Source organism: Nycticebus coucang, chromosome 1 (assembly GCF_027406575.1).
Source record: "Nycticebus coucang isolate mNycCou1 chromosome 1, mNycCou1.pri, whole genome shotgun sequence".
Taxonomy (NCBI): Eukaryota; Metazoa; Chordata; class Mammalia; order Primates; family Lorisidae; genus Nycticebus; species Nycticebus coucang.
In genome coordinates, this window is record NC_069780.1 from 59366309 (window position 1) to 59391682 (window position 25374).

Sequence of the window (25374 nt, forward strand, 5' to 3'; positions counted from 1 at the left end):
CACTTTCAGGTTTTCTACTGCATGTCTCTGTTGCAGGTCTTAGTGAGCAGAACTTAGGTTGAGTTTTAGATCTCACTCATCCCATGATAATATGAATAATGACCCAAAGATATAGCAGCCACAAGCTTGTGATTTTGCATTTTATGACAAAAATAACTTCATAGATGTATAATAAAGTCAGATAATTGTCTTGCAGAAGAATAAAGTTGAATCTTTCATGTTTCATAATTTCAAAACTTATTACAAAGCAATGGTAATCAAGACAGGGTAGATCTGGCCTCGGTATAAACATAAATCAATGGAATTGAATTGAGAGTCTAGAAAACAAAGCAACTTAAATTTATAACCAATTTATTTTTATACAGGTTTGCAAAAATGTTTAATGGGGAAATAGTAGTTTTTTCAAGAAATTATGTTGATACAACTTGATATCCACATGTACAAGAATGAAATTGCAATGCTTCCTTATACCATATACAAATATTAACTCATAAAGGATTTTAAACCCAAATGTAAGAGCCGAAACTATACAATTCCTAGAAGAAATATTGGGAGTATGTTTTTGTGAGATTGTGTTAGGTAATTATTTCTTAGGCATGACACCAAAAACAAGAGTAACAAAGTAGCAACAAGTAATTTGGACTTTATCAAAATTGAAATGTTAGTGCTGCACATGATAGCAGCGAAAAAGTGAAAAGAAAACTCATATTGGAAAAAACTATTTTCAAATTATATATTTAATAAAATGCTTGTATCCAGAATATATAAATAACATAACTTAATAATAAAAAAGATAAATAATTACAAAAAAACAGGAAAGGAACTGCACAACCATTTCTCCAATGAAGATATACAAGTGGCTGATAATGCATGAAAAAATTCTTTATATCATGAATCATGAGGGAAGTGAAATCAAAACCGTAAGATGCCACTTTATACTAAGATGGCAATAATAATAATAAAAGACATCAGTAAATGTTGACAAGTGCTGGTAAACCCTTAAATTGCAGCTATTTTGGAAAGCAGCCAAAATAATATGTAGAGAATTAACCTATGAGCCAGTAATTCCACTCCTAGGTATATTTCTAAATAAAAAGAAAAATATATATCTAATGAAAATTCACAGAGAAATAACCATAGCATCATTATTTATAACAGTCATAACTAGAAACAAATATCTATTTATTAATGTACATGATGTGGTGTGGTATATGTTTTGTACAACTGGATATTATTTGGTGATAAAAAATGAAATATTGATATACCTACAACACAGGTGATTAGGAAAACATCATGATAAATGAAAGTAACCACAAAATATGTTTTTGTGTTTATGATTGAAATTATTATTTATTTATAATAAAATATCTAGAATAGGCAAATAAATAGAGACGAAAAGTAAGCTATTTATTGTCTATGGCTGAAGTATGGGTGTGAGAGGTGATAATAATGAAGTGGACTTTTTGGAGGGTGATAAAATATTCAAACTTACATTGTGATGATGGTTTTGCAACACTGTGAATATAATAAAAACCATTATAGCGTACACTTTTTATTTGTGAATTTTTTCATATGTAATTTATTGCTCAGGAAGATGTTAAAAGAATAACCAACAATTATGGTTAACAGCACCATATTTACCAATATGGTGGAGCTTGTCAACAAGGGAAGCACATTGACTGGTTTTACCCCCTAACCCCTACAGTTTTCATTCAGTAACAAATTTGTGAATTAGAAAGAGGCTTAGGAATCACTTACTTTACTTGTATTCCCTTTTTACAATAAGCAAACTTAGGCTTAGAAATGGTGGTAGCTTGCACAAATTGTTAAAGACAATTTAATATAGGAGGCTTTCTCACAGCATTGTGATGTAGATTAAATTTGTAAAGATATTTTGTATTCAATAAATAAATAAATAAAATATAATATTAATGTAATACTAATATGCTACATATAGTGTACTATAATGTTTTATTATTATAATGAATTTTAACTTTAATATTCATTATTTATAAGGTGGAGCAGAATAAATTATGAAATGTGAATTGATATAATTTCAATTTATATTCCTTTTAAGGCTTACTGCCTGCCTCCTACATCTACTCTGAAATTTTGTTAATGTTTGGACAGTTTCTTGGTAGTAATTTTGAAGACAGAGTATTATTTGATAGTTTCAAATAATAATTCTGAAGGAAATACATGACCTTTGAGTTTCAGATAATATAAAAATCAAAATCAATAGAGAATATATTAGTCTCGGATTGGCTCTCCTGTGGATCAGGAGGCCAGCACAATGAATTAAGTCTCCTCTCCCTAATTGGTTTTGGCTTATTTTATTTAAAGTATTAAAAGAAAATTAATTCTTGTTGTCTAAAACATGAAAGAAATGGATCAATTTTTCCCTCAAAGGAATTTTTAAGTAACCCATATGACCTTTGTGTTTTTGATAGTTCAAAATCTTAGGCTATTTTACCAAGTCTCTTCAGTTTTTTTTAATTTTTAATTTTTCTTTCTTCTTCATTTTCAGTATTTGTATTAAGTGCTGTTTTCCCCTGGGACAAGAACCTAATAGAAGAGAAATAAAGTAGAACGAAAATCCAATATGCATTTTAAAATCTGACATTTAAAAGGTTACTTAAAAAAATACAGAAAACAAACAAATAGATGACACTAAGGAGGAAATTTGGAGGACTGAAACATTTCAAAGTTAAAATTCTATAAATATTTCAAATATATTTTTTATAGTCCATCTTTGATTAGCCATAATCACTTTCCACATTTCCCTAAAAAACCTTTTCTTCAGTTTACTCTATTTAACTAACGACATGTTTGCTCATTATTATGGACATAGGATATAGACACACTCTTGCCCATATCAGTTTTTTTAGCACTCAGAAAAATATATTACTTCATTAAATCACTCATTTAAGATATTTTTTAATATTAAAAAAAGGGAATTGTCTTCTTTATCAAAACCCAGTCAAACCTTTCTATTCTACTTTTAGAAAGATCATTAAGGAATGTATTTAATATTTTTATTCCCTTTTTTAAAATTTCAAGTTAGTAGGAGGGTACAAATGTTTAGGTTACATTATTTTCAACTCTAAGGTAAAATTCAAGTTGCAGTTGAGTCTTTCACCCAGGGGCCTGAAAAAGATTTCATGGAAAAGCCCCCCTTGGCAATTGCAGCAACACCAATAATAAATAAATGGGACATGATCAAGATAAAAGCTTCTGCACAGCTAAGGGTGTCACAAATAAAGCAAACAGACACCTTCAGAATGGGAGAAGATATTTCCATGGTATGAATCTGACAAAAGGCTGATAACTGGAATCGATTTTCAGATTTTATATCCAATCATAACTGAAGAGATAGTACCAAACAGATTGAGATCTTCAAGGTTATGATGTTATCGCCCCACCCCCCAAACATATACCTGGTGCCATAGTAAATATTTCTGAGCTAATCAATTACTGTTTGAGAAATGATATGTCACATGAGGCTAACACAGTTTTGACAATTTTTTGAATTTTTTTTTATTACAGATCCCTTTTAAAAAGAGATAAAATTATTTTTGAAACTTTGTAAATTTCTGACTGTAAAAAAGTATTCCATGTCTAGTTGTATAGAAATAGCAAAATTATTTAGTCTCTTTGTTGTAGGAATGATTATTGTACCTATTCCACAACATTGTAGGACTTCTTGACTCAAATATCAAACCAAACATTCTTAAAATATTAAATTTCCCTTTCCCTTGAAAAAACATTCAATATTTTATTATAATATTATCCTTTTAAAGACTTAAAATATATATAGTAATGTCCACACTCATTCGTTTTTTTTTTTTTTTTTTTTAATAGTCTCTCACTCTGTTGTTCTGGCTGGAGTGCGTGGTGTCATAGCTCACAGCAACCTGAAACTCTTGTGAGGGGCTCAAGTGATCTTCTCACTTCAGCCTTAGTGAGACTACAGGCACCCACCACAATGCCTGGCTAGTTTTTCTATTTTTAGTAGATACAGGGGCTCGCTATTGTACCAGCTGATCTCAAACTCCTGAGCTCAAGAGATCTACTCTCTTTGGCCTCCCACAGTGCTAGGATTACAGGCATGAGCCACTGTGCCTGGCCTCATCTTTTTGAAATCACAGTCATTTTGTTTTCATACAAAACAATGAATAATCAATAGAAAATAGAAAATAATCAATAGAAAAACAAGTATACACCCACACCAAAAAAAATAATAAATAAATAAATTAAATTTAAGTGGGAGGTTGGAGGGAGCCAGGAGTGGGGAGGAGGTAAGGAATTATAGGTATTGTAATTTAGGTATTATTTAGGTATTATAATAACTTTATGACGTATGAAGGCTGACCTATTTTACAAACAAGGAGATTGAGGCTCAGAGAGGTTACCTGCCCTGGTTACACAGCAAATAGATGACAGATTGGACAAATGCAGAAGAATCTCTGAAGAATCTCCACTGTGGCACTGGGAACCACTATTTGTATGTGTCCACAGTAGAGACATATAAATACACACACACACACACACACACACACACACACACGATTATTAGGCTACATTGTATGCATTTGTTAGGCAAAGTCCAAGTTGTAGTTGAGCCTTTTACGCAGGAGGTGTGCTGTACTCCTTTACATTCTGCCCATTAGGTGAGAGCTTACCAAACCTCTTACCTCCTCCCCACTGCTGGCTCCCTCCAACTTCCCACTTAAATTTATTTATTTATTTTTTTTTGGTGTGGGTGTATAGTTGTTTTTCTATTGATTTCATGTTAGTATTAAGTACATTACAATCTTGCTTTTCCACTTTAGTGATAGTTTACTAAGGAGAATATTCTTTAACTCCATCCAGGTTAATACAAAAGATATAAAGTCCCTATTTTTATGGCTTAATGGTATACCACCGTTTGTTAATTCACACATGCATTGATGGGAACTTGGGTTGATTCCACATCGTGGCAATTGTAAATTGAGCTTTGATCAATATTCTAGTGCAAATGTCTTTATGGTAAAATGATTATTTTTTCTTCTGACAAGATACCTAGTAATAGGATTGGGGGAACAAATGGAAGGCTTACTTTTAGCTCTTTAGGATATTTCTTTCCAAAGAGACTGTATCAGTGTGCAATCCCACCAGCAGTATTAAAAGTGTTCCCTTCTCTCCACATACAAGCCAGCATCTGCTACTTTGAGTCAAACCACCTAAATATATCATCTAATTATATCACAAAGATCCACTCTCAGTCCTAATGCTGGTAATTTGTCTTCTTGTATTTTCTTAAACAATTTGTCCAGAACTAATTAATAATATCAACTGTGTCAGTCTGAGTTCTCCTAAAACCAAAGACCAACATGGGATCTTTTGCAGAAAAGATTTACTGCAATGTTGCACAAAATATGTACTACGAAAAGAGAAAGAATAGGGTGGGAAGACCTCACTCCACAGCACACTCCGACAAGATTTGGCAATGACAATGATTTTATACATTAAGTAAGTCCCATGCTTAGGTAGAAATGGGACAGGACTGGTACCCTTGTGTATTATCTTTGACAAAGGACAGCCCCAGGTTACTGCTGAATGCCAATTCAGCTAATGCTATCAGTATTTCTCCATATCAGTTTCCCAGGAAAGGAATTTGAGCAGAACACTTCCATGGGTACCATAGCTTACTCCAAAGAGATGCACTTAGACATATAAGTTCAGAGTAGCTCTTCCATGAATTCCATGAGTCTATCTTCCCAAGGAAAAACTGAAAAATGTGAGGTTTTTTTTTTTTTTTTTTTGTAGAGACAGAGTCTCACTTCATGGCCCTTGGTAGAGTGCCATGGCATCACACAGCTCACAGCAACCTCCAACTCCTGGGCCCAAGCGATTCTCTTGCCTCAGTCTCCCAAGTAGCTGGGACTACAGGCGCCCGCCACAACGCCCAGCTATTTTTTGGTTGCAGTTCAGCCGGGGCCGGGCTTGAACCCACCACCCTCGGAATATGGGGCCGGCGCCCCACCAACTGAGCCACAGGTGCTGCCCTGACAAATGTGAGGTTAATAGTATAAACTGTATCTGTGGAGGCCACAATTGTTATCTCATTCTCTTCTTCCTGCCTTATTCTTGTCTTATCTCTCCCTCAGTTATCATTTTTGCCTGTCTCTGTGGTTTTCCTTATGGCATGGCCCAGATCTTTATCTGGTAAGAGTCCATAATTATCATACTCCTCAAGTCAATTGCCTCTACTGTCAATTCACAGTTGTAAAAAGGCAAGGAGGAACCAAGAAGCACTCAAATAGATAACTTGTATTTTGTATTTATTCTGGTTTCCTTTGCACAAAGCTGATTTCTTCTTCTTCTGTTCATTAGGTCCAATTATCCCTATGACAAAGTGATTCTTTTCTCAGATGTTGTCCATTGGAAAGAAGAAGTCCAAACACTCTTACACTGGTGATATCTTTTAGTTCAGTAAAACTCTTAGCACATTTCTTGGAAAGACTGTGTCTCCTTTGTAGACCTAAATATCCAACTCGTAGTTGTAAAACAGGAAGCAAAAAGTTTCCAATGGGAAGTCGAAGCTATGGCAAGTGTAGTAACATCTTTTTCTACTAATTGATACATAATTCCATGTGTTCTTCAGATAGGGAAGCAGTGCCATGCAGAAGTTTCTGATGTAAAGTACTTACTGCATCCTGAAGGTCATGCGTGTGAGTGGAGCACCTCAGCCAATCAGTAGCTCCAACCCACCTTAACCTCTTGGATTATTGCTTCTGAATTGTTTCTTCAGCTGGGTCTTCATGAAGCTGTCCCAGAGGTCATTGACAGTCATTATTTCTGGGCAGTTGATAAGTGATACAACCAGTGGGGCCTATGGTCACGGGCCCACTTCCATACTTATTTATCTATGAAGCAGGTCCCTGGTTGAGAGCTACATTATTTGGGATTGCATGCCTTTGGATCAGATATTTTACAAATACCTGCATGTTAGTGCTCCTGAAGTTCTGCAAACAGATAAGGGTAGCCAATACCCAGAGTAAGCATCATTCCCTATGAGGAAAAACCACCACGCCTTCTATGATAGAAGGGTATTTTAATTCAGTAGACTTTCCAACACAGGGCCCACTTGTCTCCTTGAAGAAAAGAGCCATTTCTCAGGACTCAGGTTTATCTCTGTCACTGTTAGGTTGAAAATTTTAAGGCAACAATAGCTAGGCAAGTCTTGGTAAATTAGAATCTCTGTTTTTCACTTTGTATGTAGCCTCTAATTTTGATGTTGCAGAATGTCCATTCATATATGCATTATGCTGTCCTATGGTGGTTATTAAGAAAAGTCTAAGCTCAGCTATGAAAAACTTTGGTGTTTTACTGCTTCTTCCCTGGAGGATGGTTCCTGGTGGGTAAATGTGTCTATATATGTGCTTATAACCCAAACTGCATCATATTTACTCTCACCACCTGTTCTTCTAGGCCTCAGCCCTACCAGCCTGATTATTTGAAGCAAAATTTTAAATAAATATTTTTCTTAGTTTGTTCATGCTGTCATGACAAAATACCCTAGATAGGGCAACTTACAAAAACCAGAAATTTATTTTTTCAGTTTTTGGAAGGTGGAAATTTCAATATCAAGGCTCCAGTAGATTTAGTGTCTGATGATGGCCCTCTCTTGCTTCAAGGATGACACTTTACTGCTGAATCCTTCACATGAGAGGAGTGAAAGGAGTTAACCTGGGGTCCCTTAAAACTATTTTATGACGTCACTAATCCCTTTTGTGAGGGCTCTGCCTTCATTACTTAAACTAGAAATCAAGTCCAAGAGAAACAACTCTACTTAAAGTCATGGAAATTAAACAACCTCATTCTGAACAATTGTTGGATCAAAAGTGAAATTAAGGTGGAAATGAAAAGCTTCCTTAAACTGACAAATGGGACACAAGCTTTCAAAATCTACGGGATTTAGCAAAAGTTATCCTAAGGGGAAAATTTATAGCCTTAAATGCCTCCACCAAAAAGTCATAACGATCACAAATTAACAATCTAGTAATATTTCTAAAAAATTAGTAAAGGAAGAGCAAACCAAAAGCTGGCAGAAGAAAAGAAATAAGTAAGGTTGGAGCAGAACTAAATGAAATAAAATTAAGAAAATAATACAGAATATCAACAAAATAAAAAGTTGGTTCTTTGAAAAGATAAACAAAATAGATAGAAGATTAACCAGGAATAGAAGACAAAAGACTCAAAGCTCAATCAGAAATGAAAAGGAGATATTACAATGGACACTACAGAAATACAAATATTGTTTGTGAATATTATGAAAATATCTATACACACAAACTTGACAACATAAAGGAGGTAGACAAATTTCTAGAAACACAGTCCTCTTCAGACTCCACGAGGAAGGGGCACAAGGGAGAGATTTGAGAGCTTGACCTGGGAGACAAGAAAGCCCACACAGGCATAGCTGATGGGAGAGGATGGTGGGGTCTGAGATGTAACAATCTGATGGGTGCATCCATCTCCCCACAGTAAAACTGGACTGTTTTTCAAAATATTTAGAAGGAGGGAATTCTCCCAACTTAATCTTTGAATCCAGTATCACCTTTATGCCAGGGCAAAGAAAGGACACAACAAAAAAGAAAACTACAGATGAATATACCTTATGAGTGGGCTTCATCACAGGTATTAAGGGATGATTCAACATACTCAACAAATGTGATTCACCACATAAACAGAAGCAAATGCAAACACCATGTAATCATCTCAATAGATGCAGAAGAAAAAATCTGACAGAATTTAGCACACTTTCATGATAAAAATCCAACAAACAAAATATAAAAGGACTACATCTCAAAATTATAAAAGCCACATATGATAAACTCATACCCAAGATCATGTTGAATGGGGAAAAGTTGAAAGAACCTCCCTTAAGAACTAGAACAAAACAAGGATGCCCACTGTCCCCACTTCCATTCAACATTGTGCTATAAGTCCTAATCAGAGAAATCAGGCAAGAGAAAGAATAACGGGTATCCAAATTGGGAAAAAGGAAGGCAAATTATTGTTCTTCACTAATAAAATGATCTTTTACCTTGAAAACTCCAAAGTCTCCCTCAATAGACTCCTGGATTGATCAATAAATTCAACAAAGTCTTACTAAACGAAACCAGTTTACATAAATCAGTAGCATTTCTATATACCTATAACAGTCAAATTGAAAGTCAATATCATTCACAATAGCTACAAAGAAAAGAAAATACCTAGAACTATACTTGGAGATGAAAATTCCCTACTAGGTAACTATGAAACATTGAGAAATCAGAGGACAGGAACAAATAGAAAAACCTATCATGCTCATGGATTGGCAGAATCAATATTGTTAAAATGTTCATCTAACACAAAGTGATTCACAGATTCAAATACTTCCTATCAAAATACAATAATCATACTTCACTGACCTGGAAAACATAATTGTATGCTTCATTTTGAATCAGAAAATAACCAGAGTAATGAAAACAATCAAGCGAAAAGAACATATTCGGATGCATCTCATTATCAGAATATAAACTATACTACAAAGCTAGAGTAGCCAAAACATCTACATATATGGTATTGGCAAAAAATAGTCATAGACCGATGGAACATATATAGGAAACCCAGATATAAAACCATCTACCTACAGCCAACTGATCTTTGCAAATCATACCGAGGAAAAGAAGCTCTATTCAATAAATGGTGCAGAAGAATAGAACAGGACCTCTACCTTCTACCATTCACAAAAAAGTATTTCAAGATAGATAAAAACTTAAATGTAAAGCACAAAACCTAAGAATTCCAGAGGATTTTGAAGGGAATATCAGCCTAAGCAATGAATTTATGATAAGACACCAATGGCAATAGTAGCAACCGCAAAAATACATAAATGGGATTTAATTAAACTAAAGCTCTTCTTCACAGGTAAGAAAACAATCAACAGAGCAGCTAGACAACCAACAGAATTTACAGGATGGGAGAAAATATTAGCCTGCACTACATTTGATAAAGGGTAATAACCAGAATTTACAAAGAACTCAAGCATATATGCAAGGGAAAAAAAAAGAAACATTAAAAAGTGGACAAAAGATATGAGCAAAAGATAATCAAAAGCAGGTAGACAAATGGCCAAGAAACATGTAAAAAGATGTTCACTTCCACTTATAATCAGGGAAATGCAAACTGAAACCACAATGAGATAGCAACACACCTTTGTTAGAGTGGCTTTCAGTGAAAAGTTCAAAAACAAAGATGCTGGTATGGACACAGAGAAAAAGGAAGACTTATACACAGTTGGTGGGGGTGCAAATTAGTATAACCTCTATGGAAAACAGTATGGAGAGTCCACAAGAAGTAAAAGTGGACCTGCCATTCTATCCAGCTATCCTTTTCTACTGGGTACCTACCCAAAGGAAAAGAAATCTCTCTATCAAAAAGACACCTGAATACGATGGTTATTGCCTCACAATTCACAATTGCAAAGATGTAGAATCAACCCAAGTACTCATCAATTTATGAGTGAATTAATACAATGTGGCATATGTACACTATGGAGTATTAATTAACCATAAAAAATGATGAACTAATGCCTTTGGCAAAAATTTAGATAGAGCTGGAGACTGTACTCCTAAGTGAAGTATATTAAGATTGGAAAAAGAAACACCACGTGTACTCGTTATTAAATTGGAACTAACTGATGAGCACGTATGTGCACAAATAGAAGTAAAACTCAGTGGAAACCAAGCAGGGTGGGGGAGGGAGAGGCACAACCCTACCTACTAGGTAAAGTGAACATGATTTGAATGAGGGGCACCACGTGTGTAGCTATGACTTAAGCATCACAAAAGTGACCCATGTAACCCAAACATTTATACCACCTTAATATTTTGAAATTAAAAAAAGACTCCACTACATTACCTTTAAAGAGTGTACCTTATTTAAAATTACTTAACACATATATAAATATTTTCATGGAGAGTAATTGGAGTGGGTATTTCCTCTAACAGACAGCATCAGTGTGAAACTAGAATATTAAGGGAAAGCTAGGCTTGCAATCATATTTTCTTGAGACGCCAAATAAAATTGTGGTATACATTCCCATTGCAAGTAAGTTGGACACTGACTTATTTTGTTGTTTTCATGGAGAGAGGGACATTTCCTATATTGAACACAGTGTCTGATTTTTAATGTATCATTCCTGTGAACTATCAGGTTTACTATTGTAACATTTACAAATCTTGTATTTTGACCTTATAAGCTAATGTACATTTTTGTCTAGGGGCCTATAGAATAAATGTTAACTACAGATTTATGCAAATATACACATCAGTTGGCAAGTTAAATGTTCAAGTAATGTTTTGAGGCCGACAAAAGAACAAAATTAAGTAAAATGTAATATAAATTAATAAAGTATATAAAACTGAACATGTTTACTTTAGTTTTGTTATTATTGCAGTGTTAACCTGAGAATTATTATCATGTGTATAAATATACATAACTAATTATTATCAGCAAAGGTTAATATTTCAGAATACTTTATTTTATTAAATTTATGCTCAGATGTTAAATGAAGGTCTGTTCTTCAATACCCACGTTAACTCCTGTTTAATCTCTAAAGAAATAAAGCAATAAGATGGCATTTCCAAGTATTCACTTCTTTGCAGTAATTTAGTACATCAAATAAATATCAAAGTTCAGGGCTTTTTTTTCAACAGCAGCATTCAACAATGAAACTTGGAAAAGGAGAAAATATATAAAAATTATGTCTTAATTCATCATTATCATTATCTTAATTTAAAAGAAAAATAATTGATGTTGAAATAATTGAAGAATAAATATCAAAAGCAAGAGAAAATGAAATCTTAGTGTTTGCATTCCTGTGTACATTTTGGATTTATGAATGTAAACAAAAATATAATGATACTGATGAAAGCTTTCAAATTTTTAAAATATTAATCGACAGAGAAAAGGTTGTATTCGTTCCATTTTAACATTTTTCCAAGATTTTTCTGTTGAAAGTTTGTAGATATTTGGATGTTTTATTACAGGGTAGCTCCAAACAGGATATAAAGGAGAATAGTGTTTGAATTGAAAGTATATTTTAGATAAACAGAAATAAAATTTCTTAGATGTCTTTCCTCTAAAAAACTTCAATTTCAGTTTTATAAAAAAATGTGTTACTGTTCTTAACAATGGATTTTCCATTGTATCACAATGAAAAATAAAGCCTGTGATATCACTAATAGAAGTAGGGGAAATATTATAGTATTTTTATGAGCACAGGAACATCAGTGGTTTTATAATCAAAGAGATAAAAGAGTAGAATTGACTTGACGCATCAGATAGAATAAAGGTAAATTATCAAGACAAAGAATGGCTTTTCCTATGCATTAGAAGGTTAGCGACCTCTTCAATTTGACCTCAAAATGAACCTACAATTCTTGGCAGATAACTTAGTGGGGAACCAGTTTTCCCTAAAAACTGGCTTTCTTTTGACATTTGAATGCTGTATTTTCTAAATTCATGATTTTTTCATGTGTGAGAATAAAGGTATTTCCCTCATATTATGCTGATAGCATACACAAATCCAAATGTTTAATTTCCTTCATAAATACATGTTCAACACAGTAGTCACATTAAGATAAATATAATCATTCCATTGTTGGTCAAATGATTGGTCATTGTTTTCAAATGATTGAAAGGTACTAAAATTAATTAATTATTTTTTTTCCTTTTTTTAATTGGGAAAAAAAGATTTTTCTTTTTCTCAAAAATTGTACCAATATAAAGCAAAGCTCTAGTTGATGCGAGCTTGTTACGTATGTGTTACTAGTACTGCCCTCACTATGCGCTCATTGGACAGTAGCTCAACCCCAAGAAAAGGATGGTTATTATTAATTTTTTTGAAATAAATTTAATCTCTAGTATTGTAAATTGGGGGAAACACATTCAGCAAAAATTCTGAAATTAGTGTCTCTTCAACAATATTTTATTGTTAATTTTTCATCAACACTTATTTATTTTATTTTTTATTGTTAAATCATAGGTGTGTACATTAGTGCAATCAAGGGTTACAATGTGCTGGTTTCATATACAATCTGAAATATTCTCATCAAACTGTTTAACGTAGCCTTCATGGCATTTTCTTAGTTATTGTATGTAGACATTTGTATTCTGCATTTAGTAAGTTTCACCTGTACCCATTCTAAGATGCACCATAGGTGTGGCCCCACCCATTACCCTCTCTCCACCCTAACCTCCCCCCTCGCTTCCCTTTCCTTGGCCCTTTCCCCATAGTCTTGTGCTATAGTTGGGTTATAGCCTTCATGTGAAAGCTATAATTTAGCTTCATAGTAGGACTGAGTACATTGGATACTTTTTCTTCCATTCTTGAGATACTTTGCTAAGAAGAATATGTTCCAGCTCCATCCATGTAAACATGAAAGAGGTAAAGTCTCCATCTTTCTTTAAGGCTGCACAATATTCCATGGTATACTTGTACCAAAATTGCTAGTCCATTCGTGGCTCGATGGGCACTTGGGCTTCTTCCATGATGTAGCAATTATGAATTGGGCTGCATTAAACATTCTGGTACAGATGTCTTTGTTATATTGTGATTTCTGGTCTTCTGGGTATATAACTAGTAAAGGAATTACAGGCTTGAATGACAGGTCAATTTTTAGATCTCTAAGTATTCTCCAAACATCCTTCCAAAAGGAACGTATTAGTGTGCATTTCCACCAGCAGTGTAGATGTGTGCCCTTTTCTCCACATCCACACCAACATCTCTGGTTTGGGGATTTTGTAATGCGGGCTACTCTTACTGAGGTTAGGTGATATCTCAAAGTAGTTTTGATTTGCATTTCTTTGATGATTAAGGATGATGAGCTTTTTTTCATGTGTTTGTAGATCGTGCATCTGTCTTCTTTAGAGAAGTTTCTCTTCAAATCCTTTGCCCACCCTGAGATGGGATAACTTGTTCTTTTCTTGCTAATACTATTTTTTTTTTTTTTTTGTAGAGACAGAGTCTCACTTTATGGTCCTCGGGGTAGAGTGCCGTGGCCTCACACAGCTCACAGCAACCTCCAACTCCTGGGCTTAAGCGATTCTCTTGCCTCAGCCTCCCGAGTAGCTGGGACTACAGGCGCCCGCCACAATGCCCGGCTATTTTTTGGTTGCAGTTTGGCCGGGGCCGGGTTTGAAGCTGCCACCCTCGGTATATGGGGCCGGCGCCTTACCGACTGAACCACAGGCACCGCCCCCACTTGCTAATACTTTTGAGTTCTCTGTGGATTCTGGTTATTAAACCTTTATCAGAGGTATAACCTGCAAATATTTTCTCCCATTCTCAGGGCTGTCTGCTTGCTTTACTTATTATGTTCTTGGCTGTGCAGGAGCTTTTTAGTTTGATTAAGTCCCAGTAATGTATTTTTGATACTGCTTCAATTGCCTGGAGAGTCCTCCTCATAAAATATTCACCCAGGCCGATTCCTTCAAGAGTTTTCCCTTCAGTTTATTCAAGTATTTTTATAGTTTTATGTCTTAAGTTTAAATCTTTTATCCAGTGAGAGTCTATCTTGGTTAATGGTGAACGGTGTGGGTCCAGTTTCAGTCTTTTACAGGTCGGCAGCCAATTCACCCAGCACCATTTGTTAAATAGGGAATCTTTTCCCCATTGAATGTTTTTAATTGGCTTGTCAAAGATCAAATAAGGGTAAGTAGCTGGATTCATCTCTTGGTTCTCTATTCTGTTCCAGACATCTACTTCTCTGTTTTTGTGCCAATACCAAGCTGTTTTGATCACTATCGATTTATAGTATAGTCTCAGGTCTGGTAGCATGATTCCTCCAGCTTTGTTTTTATTGCTGAGTAATGTTTTGGCTATTTGAGTTTTTTTCTGATTCCATATAAAACAAAGTATTATTTTTTCAAGATCTTTAAAATATGACAATGGAGCTTTAATAGGAATTGCATTAAAATTATATATTGCTTTGGGTAGTATAGACATTTTAACAATGTTGATTCTTCCCAGCCATGAGCATGGTATGTTTTTCCATTTGTTAACATCTTCAGCTATTTCTTTTCTTAGAGTTTCATAGATCTCTTTATAGATATCTTTCATGTCCTTTGTTAGATAAACTCCCAAATATTTTATCTTCTTTGGCACTACTGTGAAAGGAATAGAGTCCTTGACTGGTTTTTCGGCTTGGTTATTGTTGGTATATATAAAGGCTACAGATTTATGGGTGTTGATTTTGTAGCCTGAGACATTGTTGTATTTCTTGATCACTTTTAAAAGTTTTGTAATAGAATCCCTAGTGTTTTCCAGATATATGATCATATCATCTGCAAAGAGTGAAAGTTTGATCTCTTCTGAACCTATGTGGATACCCTTGATCACCTTTTCTTCCCTAATTGCAATGGCTAAAACTTCCATTACAATGTTAAAGAGCAATGGAGACAATGGGCAACCTTGCCTGGTTCCTGATCTAAGCGGAAACGATTTCAATTTAACTCCATTCAATATGATATTGGCTGTGGGTTTGCTGTAGATGACCTCCATTAGTTTAAGAAATGTCCCTTCTGGAACACTTTTACACTGCTGGTGGGACTGCAAACTAGTACAACCTTTCTGGAAGGAAGTATGGAGAAACCTCAAAGCACTCAAGCTAGACCTCCCATTTGATCCTGCAATCCCATTACTGGGCATCTACCCAGAAGGAAAAAAATCCTTTTATCATAAGGACACTTGTACTAGACTGTTTATTGCAGCTCAATTTACCATTGCAAAAATGTGGAAACAGCCTAAATGCCCACCAACCCAGGAATGGATTAACAAGCTGTGGTATATGTATACCATGGAATACTATTCAGCTATTAAAAAAAATGGAGACTTTACATCCTTCGTATTAACCTGGATGGAAGTGGAAGACATTATTCTTAGTAAAGCATCACAAAAATGGAGAAGCATGAATCCTATGTACTCAATCTTGATATGAGGACAATTAATGACAATTAAGTTTATGGGGGGGGGAAGCAGAAAGAGGGATGGAGGGAGGAGGGTGGGGCCTTAGTGTGTGTCACACTTTATGGGGGCAAGACATGATTGGAAGAGGGACTTTACCTAACAATTGCAATCAGTGTAACTGGATTATTGTACCCTCAATGAATCCCCAACAATAAAAAAAAAAAAAAGAAAAGAAAAAGAAATGTCCCTTCTATATCAATTTTCTTAAGTGCTCTGATCATGAAGGGATGCTGGATATTATCAAAAGCTTTTTCTGCATCAATTGAAAGAAACATATGATCCTTATTTTTTGTTTGTTTATGTGCTGAATTACATTTATAGGTTTACATATATTGAACCAGCCTTGAGAGCCCAGGATTAATCCCACTTGGTTGTGTGTATAATTTTTTTGATGTGCTGTTGGATTCTGTTTGTTAGGATCTTATTGAGTATTTTAGCATCAATATTCATTAGTGATATTGGTCTATAATTTTATTTTCTTGTTGGGTCTTTCCCTAGTTTGGGGATCGAGGTGATGTTTGCTTCACAGAATGTGTTGGGTAATATTCCTTCTTTTTCTGTATTTTGGAAGAGGTTTAGTAATATAGGTACTAGTTCTTGAAAGGTTTGGTAGAATTCTGACGTAAAGACATCTGGTCCTGGGCTTTTCTTTTTAGGGAGACTTTGTATAGTTGATGCTATTTCTGAACTTGACATAGGCCTGTTCAACATTTCCACTTCATTCTGGCTAAGTCTTGGTAGGTGGTATACTTCCAGGTATTGGTTGATTTCTTTCAGATTTTCATATTTCTGAGAGTAGAGTTTCTTGTAGAATTTGTTAAGGATTTTTTTTAATTTCTGAGGAGTCTATTGTTATTTCATCGTTACCATTTCTGATTGATGAAATTAGAGATTTTTCTCTTTTTCTCCTTGTTAGGTTGACCAAAGGTTTATCTATTTTATTGATCTTTTCAAAAAACCAACTTTTGGATTTATTGTTCTGTTGTATAATTATTTTGTTTTCAATTTCTTTTAATTCTGCTCTGATTTTGGTTATTTCTTTTCTTCTGCTGGGTTTTGGATTGGAGTGTTCTTCCTTCTCCAGTTGCTTGAGATGTCCAATTAAGTTATTAACTTCCTCTCTTTCCGTTTTTTTGAGGAAGGCTTGCAGTGCTATAAATTTCCCTCTTAGGACTGCCTTTGCAGTATCCCAGAGGTTTTTGTAATTCATGTCTTGATTGTTGTTTTGTTCCAAAAATTTGGTGATTTCCTTCTTAATCTCGTCTATAACCCATCTATCCTTCAGCATAAGGTTGTTTAGCTTCCATGTTTTTGTGTGGGTATACAGGTTCCTGTTGTTATTGAATTCAACTTTTATTCCATGATGGTCTGAGAAGATGCAAGGAATAATTTCTATTTTTTAAAATTTGCTGAGGTTAGATTTGTGGCCTAGGATGTGGTTGATTTTGGAGTATGTTCCGTGGGCTGATGAGAAGAATGTGTATTCAGTTTTGTTGGGATGAAATGTTCTTTAGATGTCTGCTATGTCCTGATGTTGAGTGGTTAAGTTTAAATCTAAAATTTCTTTGCTTAGCTTTTTTGGAGGATCTATCCAGTACTGCTAAAGGAGTGTTAAAATCTCCAACTATTATGGAAGTAGAGGAAATGAAGTGGCTCATGTCTGTTAGAGTTTCTCTTATAAATTGAGGTGCGTTCTGGTTGGGTGCATAAACATTAATAATTGAAATCTCATCATATTGAGTATTACCTTTAACAAATATGAAGTGTCCATCCATATCATTCCTTATTTTGGTCGGTTTAAAGCCTATTGAGTCTGTGAACGCCTGCTTTTTTCTGCTTTCCATTTGCCTGGATTATAGATGACCATCCCTTCAACACTTATTAAAGACAAATTATTCACTGTTGCAGTGCCAGGTAATATGTCATTTCTTGATCAAGTAGATAATACAGGGCTTGAGATCTTGTATTTTGCATGATACATTATCAAAGAGTCATATTTACCCTTTTATTTATTTTTAATTTTTTAAATTTGTTTTAGTAGTAGTATTATTTCTTTTTGAGATAAGGTCCCACTCTGTGTCCAAGGCTACAGTGTCATTATACAGCTCATTGCAATCTCAAACTTCTGGGCTCATACAATCTTCCAAACCTCAGTCTTCCAAAGTGCCATGATTATAGGTGTTAGCCACTGCATCTGGCCCAATATTCTCCTATTAAAAAGATTGATGATGCTAGTCTGAAAGACACTAGTTAAATTAGCCTTAGTTTTATGGCTAAATATTGTGATATGACTTTCACCTAATCAGACACAGATACATTGAGAAATAACTTAGATATGATAATAGAAAGACATTTTAAATATGTGACCTAAAACAGTCACCATGATGCTACTTCTAACATATTTCATATAAGAGTCATACATAAAATTAGCTGGTTCTACAAAAATCATAAATGTATGAAGAATATAATATTCTGATCTGTGTTATGTAAATAAGTTTAAGAAGGAATACCTTTTTGTTTTCATGATATAATAAATCAAATCAATGGTTTGTAAGAGTACCTGCTTGGTTAGACTTCTGGTAGGATTTTTATTTGAATCTCTGTTTCAGAGCTCCTTCAACTGAAAAAGGACCTCTCTTAGTCATGAATTAATCAGCATCTCTCTTACTTATTTTTATCATGTCAACTTTTGAAAGAGGTTTTCCAGAAAAAATAAATATCACTTTTAATAATCATGATAGAAATTTTATTATGCAATGTATTAATAAGTAAAAAAGCTGAGCTAGCATCTTACTGTTAAAATATCTCATCCTTTCTGCAACTTTAATATATTCTTTTTCCTCTTATCATGATTGAAGTTGGCAGTACTAAGACTAGCTTTGCATGGGGCCAGTTGAATTAGCAACATGAGGCAATTAGATTTGACCAGATCAACTGTAAATTTTCACAAATTTTTGTCACCTCATAATAATGAATAAACCTGCATGAGCATTCAGAGAAAAAAGTTGACATAAGGAAAATATTTACATTTTAATCTGATGGAAATTCCTGGTAAAATTATTCCAGCTTTGTCTCATATTTCATATTTGTTTTCATGCAAGAGTCTGTAAAAGCTTCACAAACTAAAAATGCCTGTTGATGTCTCATGAAATTGGATGGTGGTGACTCTAAAATCTGCTATGCCACTGATTTATTTTCTATAGGGAGATCTTATGCTATTGTTTTCTTTGAGGTGAAGTTATTTCTACTCAAATAGAATCCATTTTACCAATGTACAAATCAAATTTAGGTGAATTGCAATAGTGTAAATATGTGAATTATTTTATTCCACATACCCTTTCTAACTCCATAATTCTTCATACATATAAAAAAATAAAATTTTTTAAATACAGCATTTTTATATGCGCATACTGAAAAAATATTTTAAATCCTCTTTTTTCTCTCAAACCATATGCTCATTCATCAGCTAATGCACTTTCTACTTTTAAAAAGATCTTAAAATACATATACTTTAAAAATAGAACTTAAAAATGTATATGTGTATATATATATATATATATATATGTTCTACCTTCACTGCTAAGACCAAATCAAAGCCATCAACATCTGCCAGGCTATCTCAATGTTAACCCACTCGTTTTCTGGCTTTCTGCTTAACCTCATCTTTTAAATAAAAGTAGAATCACGTCATCTTTCAATGGTTTTTAGTTTTCAATGGCACTTTTAGAGTAAGATTCAAAGCCCTCTCTCTGTCCAGCAAATCTTGTAATATGATTCCTAGGTAATATTAGACCTTCTTTCTTACCAACCTCCCTCCTTATGTTCTTGGTCTCAGGGCACGTTGGCCTTTGCTATACTTCCTGAACACAGCATAATCCTACATCCAGGTTTCAGAGCTTACGGTGCTTTCTGTCTGCTTCCTTGCTCATGCTGGCCTCAGCTCTGTAGGAGAGGCACAAAAAGACAGAGATTGCATTTTCTCACTCACATGTGTATGTGCAATATAAACAAGTCAAATTCATAGAAGCAAAGAGTAGATTTTTGCTTACCAAAGTGTGGGGATAGGGGGTAGGAATAAACTGGAAAGATGATGGGCAAAGAATACAAATTTTCATTTAGACACAAAGAGGAAGTTCAAGAGCTCTCTTGCAGAACATAGTGACTATTAACTAGGGATTGTATACTTTAAAATTGCTAAGAGAACATATTTTGTGGCCTTATTGCAAACAGAAAATTGTGAGATAACACATATATTAGTTAGATTCAGCCATGTCACAGTGTGAAATTTTATTTGCTATTTAAAAAAAAAAATAAACGCTAAGAGAAAATATCAAATTACAACAGATAAAGTAAAAAAGAATTGTCTTATCCCTTTTTGTGCTGCTATAACAGAATACCTGAGACTGGGTTGACTCATAGTTCTAGAATCCAGAAAGTCCAATATCAATGTATGTTGCCAGGCCTTCCTGCCAAACAATCACATGGCAGAAGGCAAGAGGGCAAGAAAGGGCACAGGAGGCCTAAAATTGTCCTTTTAAAACAACACCGATCTCACCTGAGCAGGTGGAGCCTTCTTAAGGTAATCACTTCTTAAAGGTCTTACCTCTTAATAATGTTAAAATGGCAATTATATTTCAATATGAGGCTTGGAGTGGGCAGATGTTAAAATCATACAAGATTTAAAAGAAAATGTAATTAATCCCATCTGTAAGGATTCAGAAAAGGTTTTATAATGAAAGTGGAATTTTTAAATGGTCCTTTTATTAATGGTAGAAATGATGAACCATTGCAGGTTCTTGAGGAAGGCAGCAATATAGCTCAAACTCTACTTTAGGAAAAAAAAAAAAAAGATTAATCTGGTATTATCATAGCATTAATTGTAATTTAAACTAAATTCTCATTATTTAGGAATTCTTAAAATATTTCTTATGCTTTCTTAGTTGTGAATATTCTAATTGCGTTATTGAAAACATTTAAAATAGTGTTTCACTCTTATTATAGAGTTATAATATCTTTAGTATATTAGTATATACTATATCCTAGCTTATGAAAGAAATATTGATGGAAGCCAAAATTATAACAATATCACCTTTTTATTAATTTATTATCAATAGCTCTTTCTTAGAGGGTAGATTCTTCAGAGGTTATGCTATGAACTTCATACCATTTCATGTGTAATGTAAAAACCTTCTAACATTTATATTTATATACATTTTTCTGACTGTTAAGCTATTATTTTCAGATATGCTATAAAACTCAACAGACAATTGTTATTACATTTGCTTAATTGGCTATCTTCTCAGAAATTAAAATTATATTAAATTATTTAAAAATATTTCATCTGCTTATTATTATTATTGTTTACTTATTTTATTTTTTTTTTTAGTAGAGACAGGGTCTCACTCTTTCACAGGCTGGTCTTTAACTCCTGAGCTCAAGCGATCAGCTTGTCTTGGTTTCTCTGAGCACTGGGATTACAGGCATGAGCCAGCACGCCTGGCTTATCTACATACTATCATTCTAAGCACTTTTTTAATACTTTGTGTAGATCCAAATATCCATCTGGTGTCATACTGCTTCTGCTTGAAGGACTTAATGTTGAGATTTTTTGTAGTGTTGATATGCTGTTGATACATTTTGTCAGCTTTCATGTATTCCAAATACTCTTTATTTCACCTGTATTTTTGGAAAGTATTTTAATGAGTACTGAAGTCTTGGTAGACAGTCTCTACCTCCCTATATTTCAATTTTCTAGCTCTGACATACAAGTGAGATCATGCAATATTTGTCTTTTTGGACCAGGTTTATTTCACTTAAGATAATGACCTTCAGTTTCATTCATGTTGCTGCAAATGATATGATTACATACTTTTTATGGCTGAAAAGTACTCTATTGTGTATATACACATACACCACATTTTCTTTATCCATTCATTCACTGATGGACACTTTGTTTGATTCTATATCTTTGTTATTGTGAATAGTTCTGCAATAAATATGCAAATTTATTTAGGGTGTCTCTTTGATATATTGACTTATATTCATTTGTGTGGATATAAAGGGATTGCTGAAAGGAATGGTAGTTTTATTTTGTGTTTTTTTTTTTAATCTCCACATTGTTTTCCATAGTGACTGTACTAGTTTAGATTTCTCAACCTTCACAAAATCTGTAATTTTTTGTCTGTTTAATAATAACCATTTCGACTGTGATAATATGATATCTCATTTGTGGTTTAGATTTGCATCTCTCTAGACCAAAAATGGTGAGCATTTTTTATATACTTTTTAGTCATTTGTATTTCTTCTTTTGAGAAATGATTATTCATATCTTTTGCCAACTTTTTAATGGGATTACTCATTTTTTTCTTTTCTTGTCGAGTTGGTTTTTTTTTCCATATTCTAGCTATCCATGGGTTATTAGATGAATAGTTTGCAAATATTTCATTTCTCAATGCATAATCTTCATGCTCTCATTTCTTTTCTGAAACACATAGATTTTATTGATGATAACTGTTGTAATATTTTTGGTAATTCTATAACATGTGTTAATTATATGTCTCCTTCCATTAATTTATTTTCCTTCTATCATATAAGTACTGCACGCTAACTGATTATGCCACTGGAGCTCCTTATTTTCCTTCTGGTTATAACTATATAGTTATTGTTACAGTCTAAATGTTTGTGTCTCTCCAAAATTCAGATGTTTAAATCATAACCCATTCACTTGATAATATTAAGAGGGGTGGCCTTTGGAAGATTATTAGGTCATGGGGTTCATTAGGTTATTATTTTACAAATTGGATTAATTCCCTTATCAAAAGGATTCTAAAGAGATGCCTTTCCCTTTCATGATGCAGGGGTCCTCAAACTTTTTAAACAGGGGGCCAGTTTACTGTCCCTCAGACCGTTGGAGGGCCGAACTATATAGTTAAAAACAAACAAACAAACAAAAAAACACTATGAACAAATTCCTATGCACACTGCATATATCTTATTTTGAAATAATAAAAAAAAAAAAAACAGGAACAAATACAATCACACTGCTTTCATGTGGCCCATGGGCTATAGTTTGAGGACCCTGAAAGGGCATAGCTAGAAGTTTTCATCTATGAACAAGCAAACACACCCTCTTTGGACATTAAATTTGTTGGTGATCTGACCACCTTGGATTCATTACCCTCCTAAACTGTAAAATACAAATATCTGCTATTTATAAACTGCTCAGTACATGATATTTTGTTACAACAGAATTCTCCTTCTTTGCACCTATAATATTTACATTTAAGTGTACTTTGTTTGTTTGTTTGTTTGTTTTGTTTTTGCTTTGAGAAGGTTGATTCTTTTGCAAACTTACATTTGGGGTCTTTGCTCAGGTCAGTTATTTAGAATCAGCTTTAACCCTTTGAAGCTTTCTTTTAATCTTTGCTAGAAGATTCCAGAACATCCTGTAATCTAAGGTTAATTTGGGACCACTACTGAGGCAATACCATTCTGAAGATAATACTACATGTTCAATGTATATTAAGATCTTTCCTCCAGCTAACTGTTTTCTAGTCCTGTTTTGTGTTAGTAGTTTCCTTACAAGAATGAATGGATACACACTTAGTAAAAGCATTGAAAGGAACACCATACAGATTTCTGGAGCTTTCTGTGTACTGTTCCTTCACTCTGATATTATAGTCTACAAATTCTGTCTACCTTGACATCTCTGAATTTTAAACTCAGTTTATTCAAACTCTGAGATTACTCAGCTCTCTTTGGATATCCTCTTTGTGCTGAGGCCTAAAAACTTTCTCCAGGCAGTAAATTTGGGAGCTCTTAGAGGTTATGTCATTTAATTGTCTTTTCTCAGAGATAACCCTTTGTATTACCTTTTGTTCAATTTTGATGGTCAGAAAACTAGTTTCCACAATTTTCTGCTATGAAATTGTGAGTTTAAATACAGTAGCTGTTACTTTTTTACAGGCCGTGGTAGAAACCCATACAAATTATTTTTAACCAGAATCTGAAATGCAGTTAACCAAGTGATTTTCTAATGAGAGTGTGACATATTTGGGGCTACCTGGATTTTTCTATGATTATGCTGGATAGCACAATTTTTTTAAAGGCTTGAACATGGAGAAATTTATTTAGAATTACTTAGTGACTAGCTATGGAACTGGAGATACTTTGATAAGTATCATTTATTAGTAATTACTAATTAGTAAAGAATATAAATTATACATTTTAGGATTTCCCAGGTTAAACAATAGAAAAATAGTTATATTATCATCCCACACATCTCTAAAGGCAGTCTCCATGTAACACTTGTCTTTAATAAGTTTGTGTTAATAAAGGTTAACCTCATGTATTGTATTCCACTCTACCAAGCAAAGATGGGGCCATTCATAATTCTAATATAAATATGCATTATTTTTCACACATTTTAATTTTTATTAGAAAATTAATGGAAAAATACTCCTATTTATTATAAAATGAGTTTTTTGTGTTTAATCATTTTATTCTATGAATATGATATTTAAAAACATGAGATACCTTTATGTAAGCAAAGCTAAGAAAATAATAAGACAGTGTGTATTTTTTTCAATTCAGGATACTTTGCCAATTGCTTTGTCCATAAAATAAATGCATATTTCAAATTTTTGAGTAATATCTTAAGCATCTGTGGATATCCATGTTCAATATCAGGATAACTCAGCGTGAACTGAAGTCTTTTTAAATATTTCAATATTCACTTAGAACTTTATTCACTAATTAAATATTTCACTTAGAACTTTGTAGGAAGACCTGTTTACTTATAATCAAATCTTTTTTACATATGTGTATGTCCTAAGATGTGTGATAGGTACTATAGTTCTATAGAGTTAATATTTAATCATCTATGAAGTCTAGGAGCTTGCAAACTGATGAGGGAAAAATAGGGAAAAAATGAGTAAATTACATGATTACAAAGATGATAAATTATCCTCCATGAAAGAAAATTCATAAAACATTATAACAGCAGGCCTAACTTTATGTGACATCAAAGAATGAGTTTATAAGAAATGATATTTAATGTGAAGCAGAGTTGTTGGAATTAGGGCCAGAAAGAATGCTAGGATAGAGAGAATACATCAGGGAAGTGTGTGAGAGTTCTGAGTATGGCCAGGAAAGCGTGAGAGATAGAGAGAGAGAGAGAGAGAAAGAGAGAGAGAGGTGTAAGCATCCAGATAAGAGAGGAATGACACACCACATGATAAAGTTCAAAAGCTGTAAAAGGGTCAGAGGATGACAAGATTTGCAGTTGAGAATACTCCATTGTGGATATATCCATT

At 33.7% G+C, this 25374-nt stretch overlaps 1 non-coding gene across 1 annotated transcript; it reads right to left on the reverse strand.

Annotated features, from left to right (window-relative positions):
• Positions 1 to 12795: 12795 nt before the first annotated feature.
• LOC128593436 (U4atac minor spliceosomal RNA) lies at positions 12796 to 12921 on the reverse strand. The gene has a single exon (XR_008382354.1). It is a non-coding gene; the product is annotated as a U4atac minor spliceosomal RNA (small nuclear RNA).
• Between the last annotated feature and the right edge of the window lie 12453 nt (positions 12922 to 25374).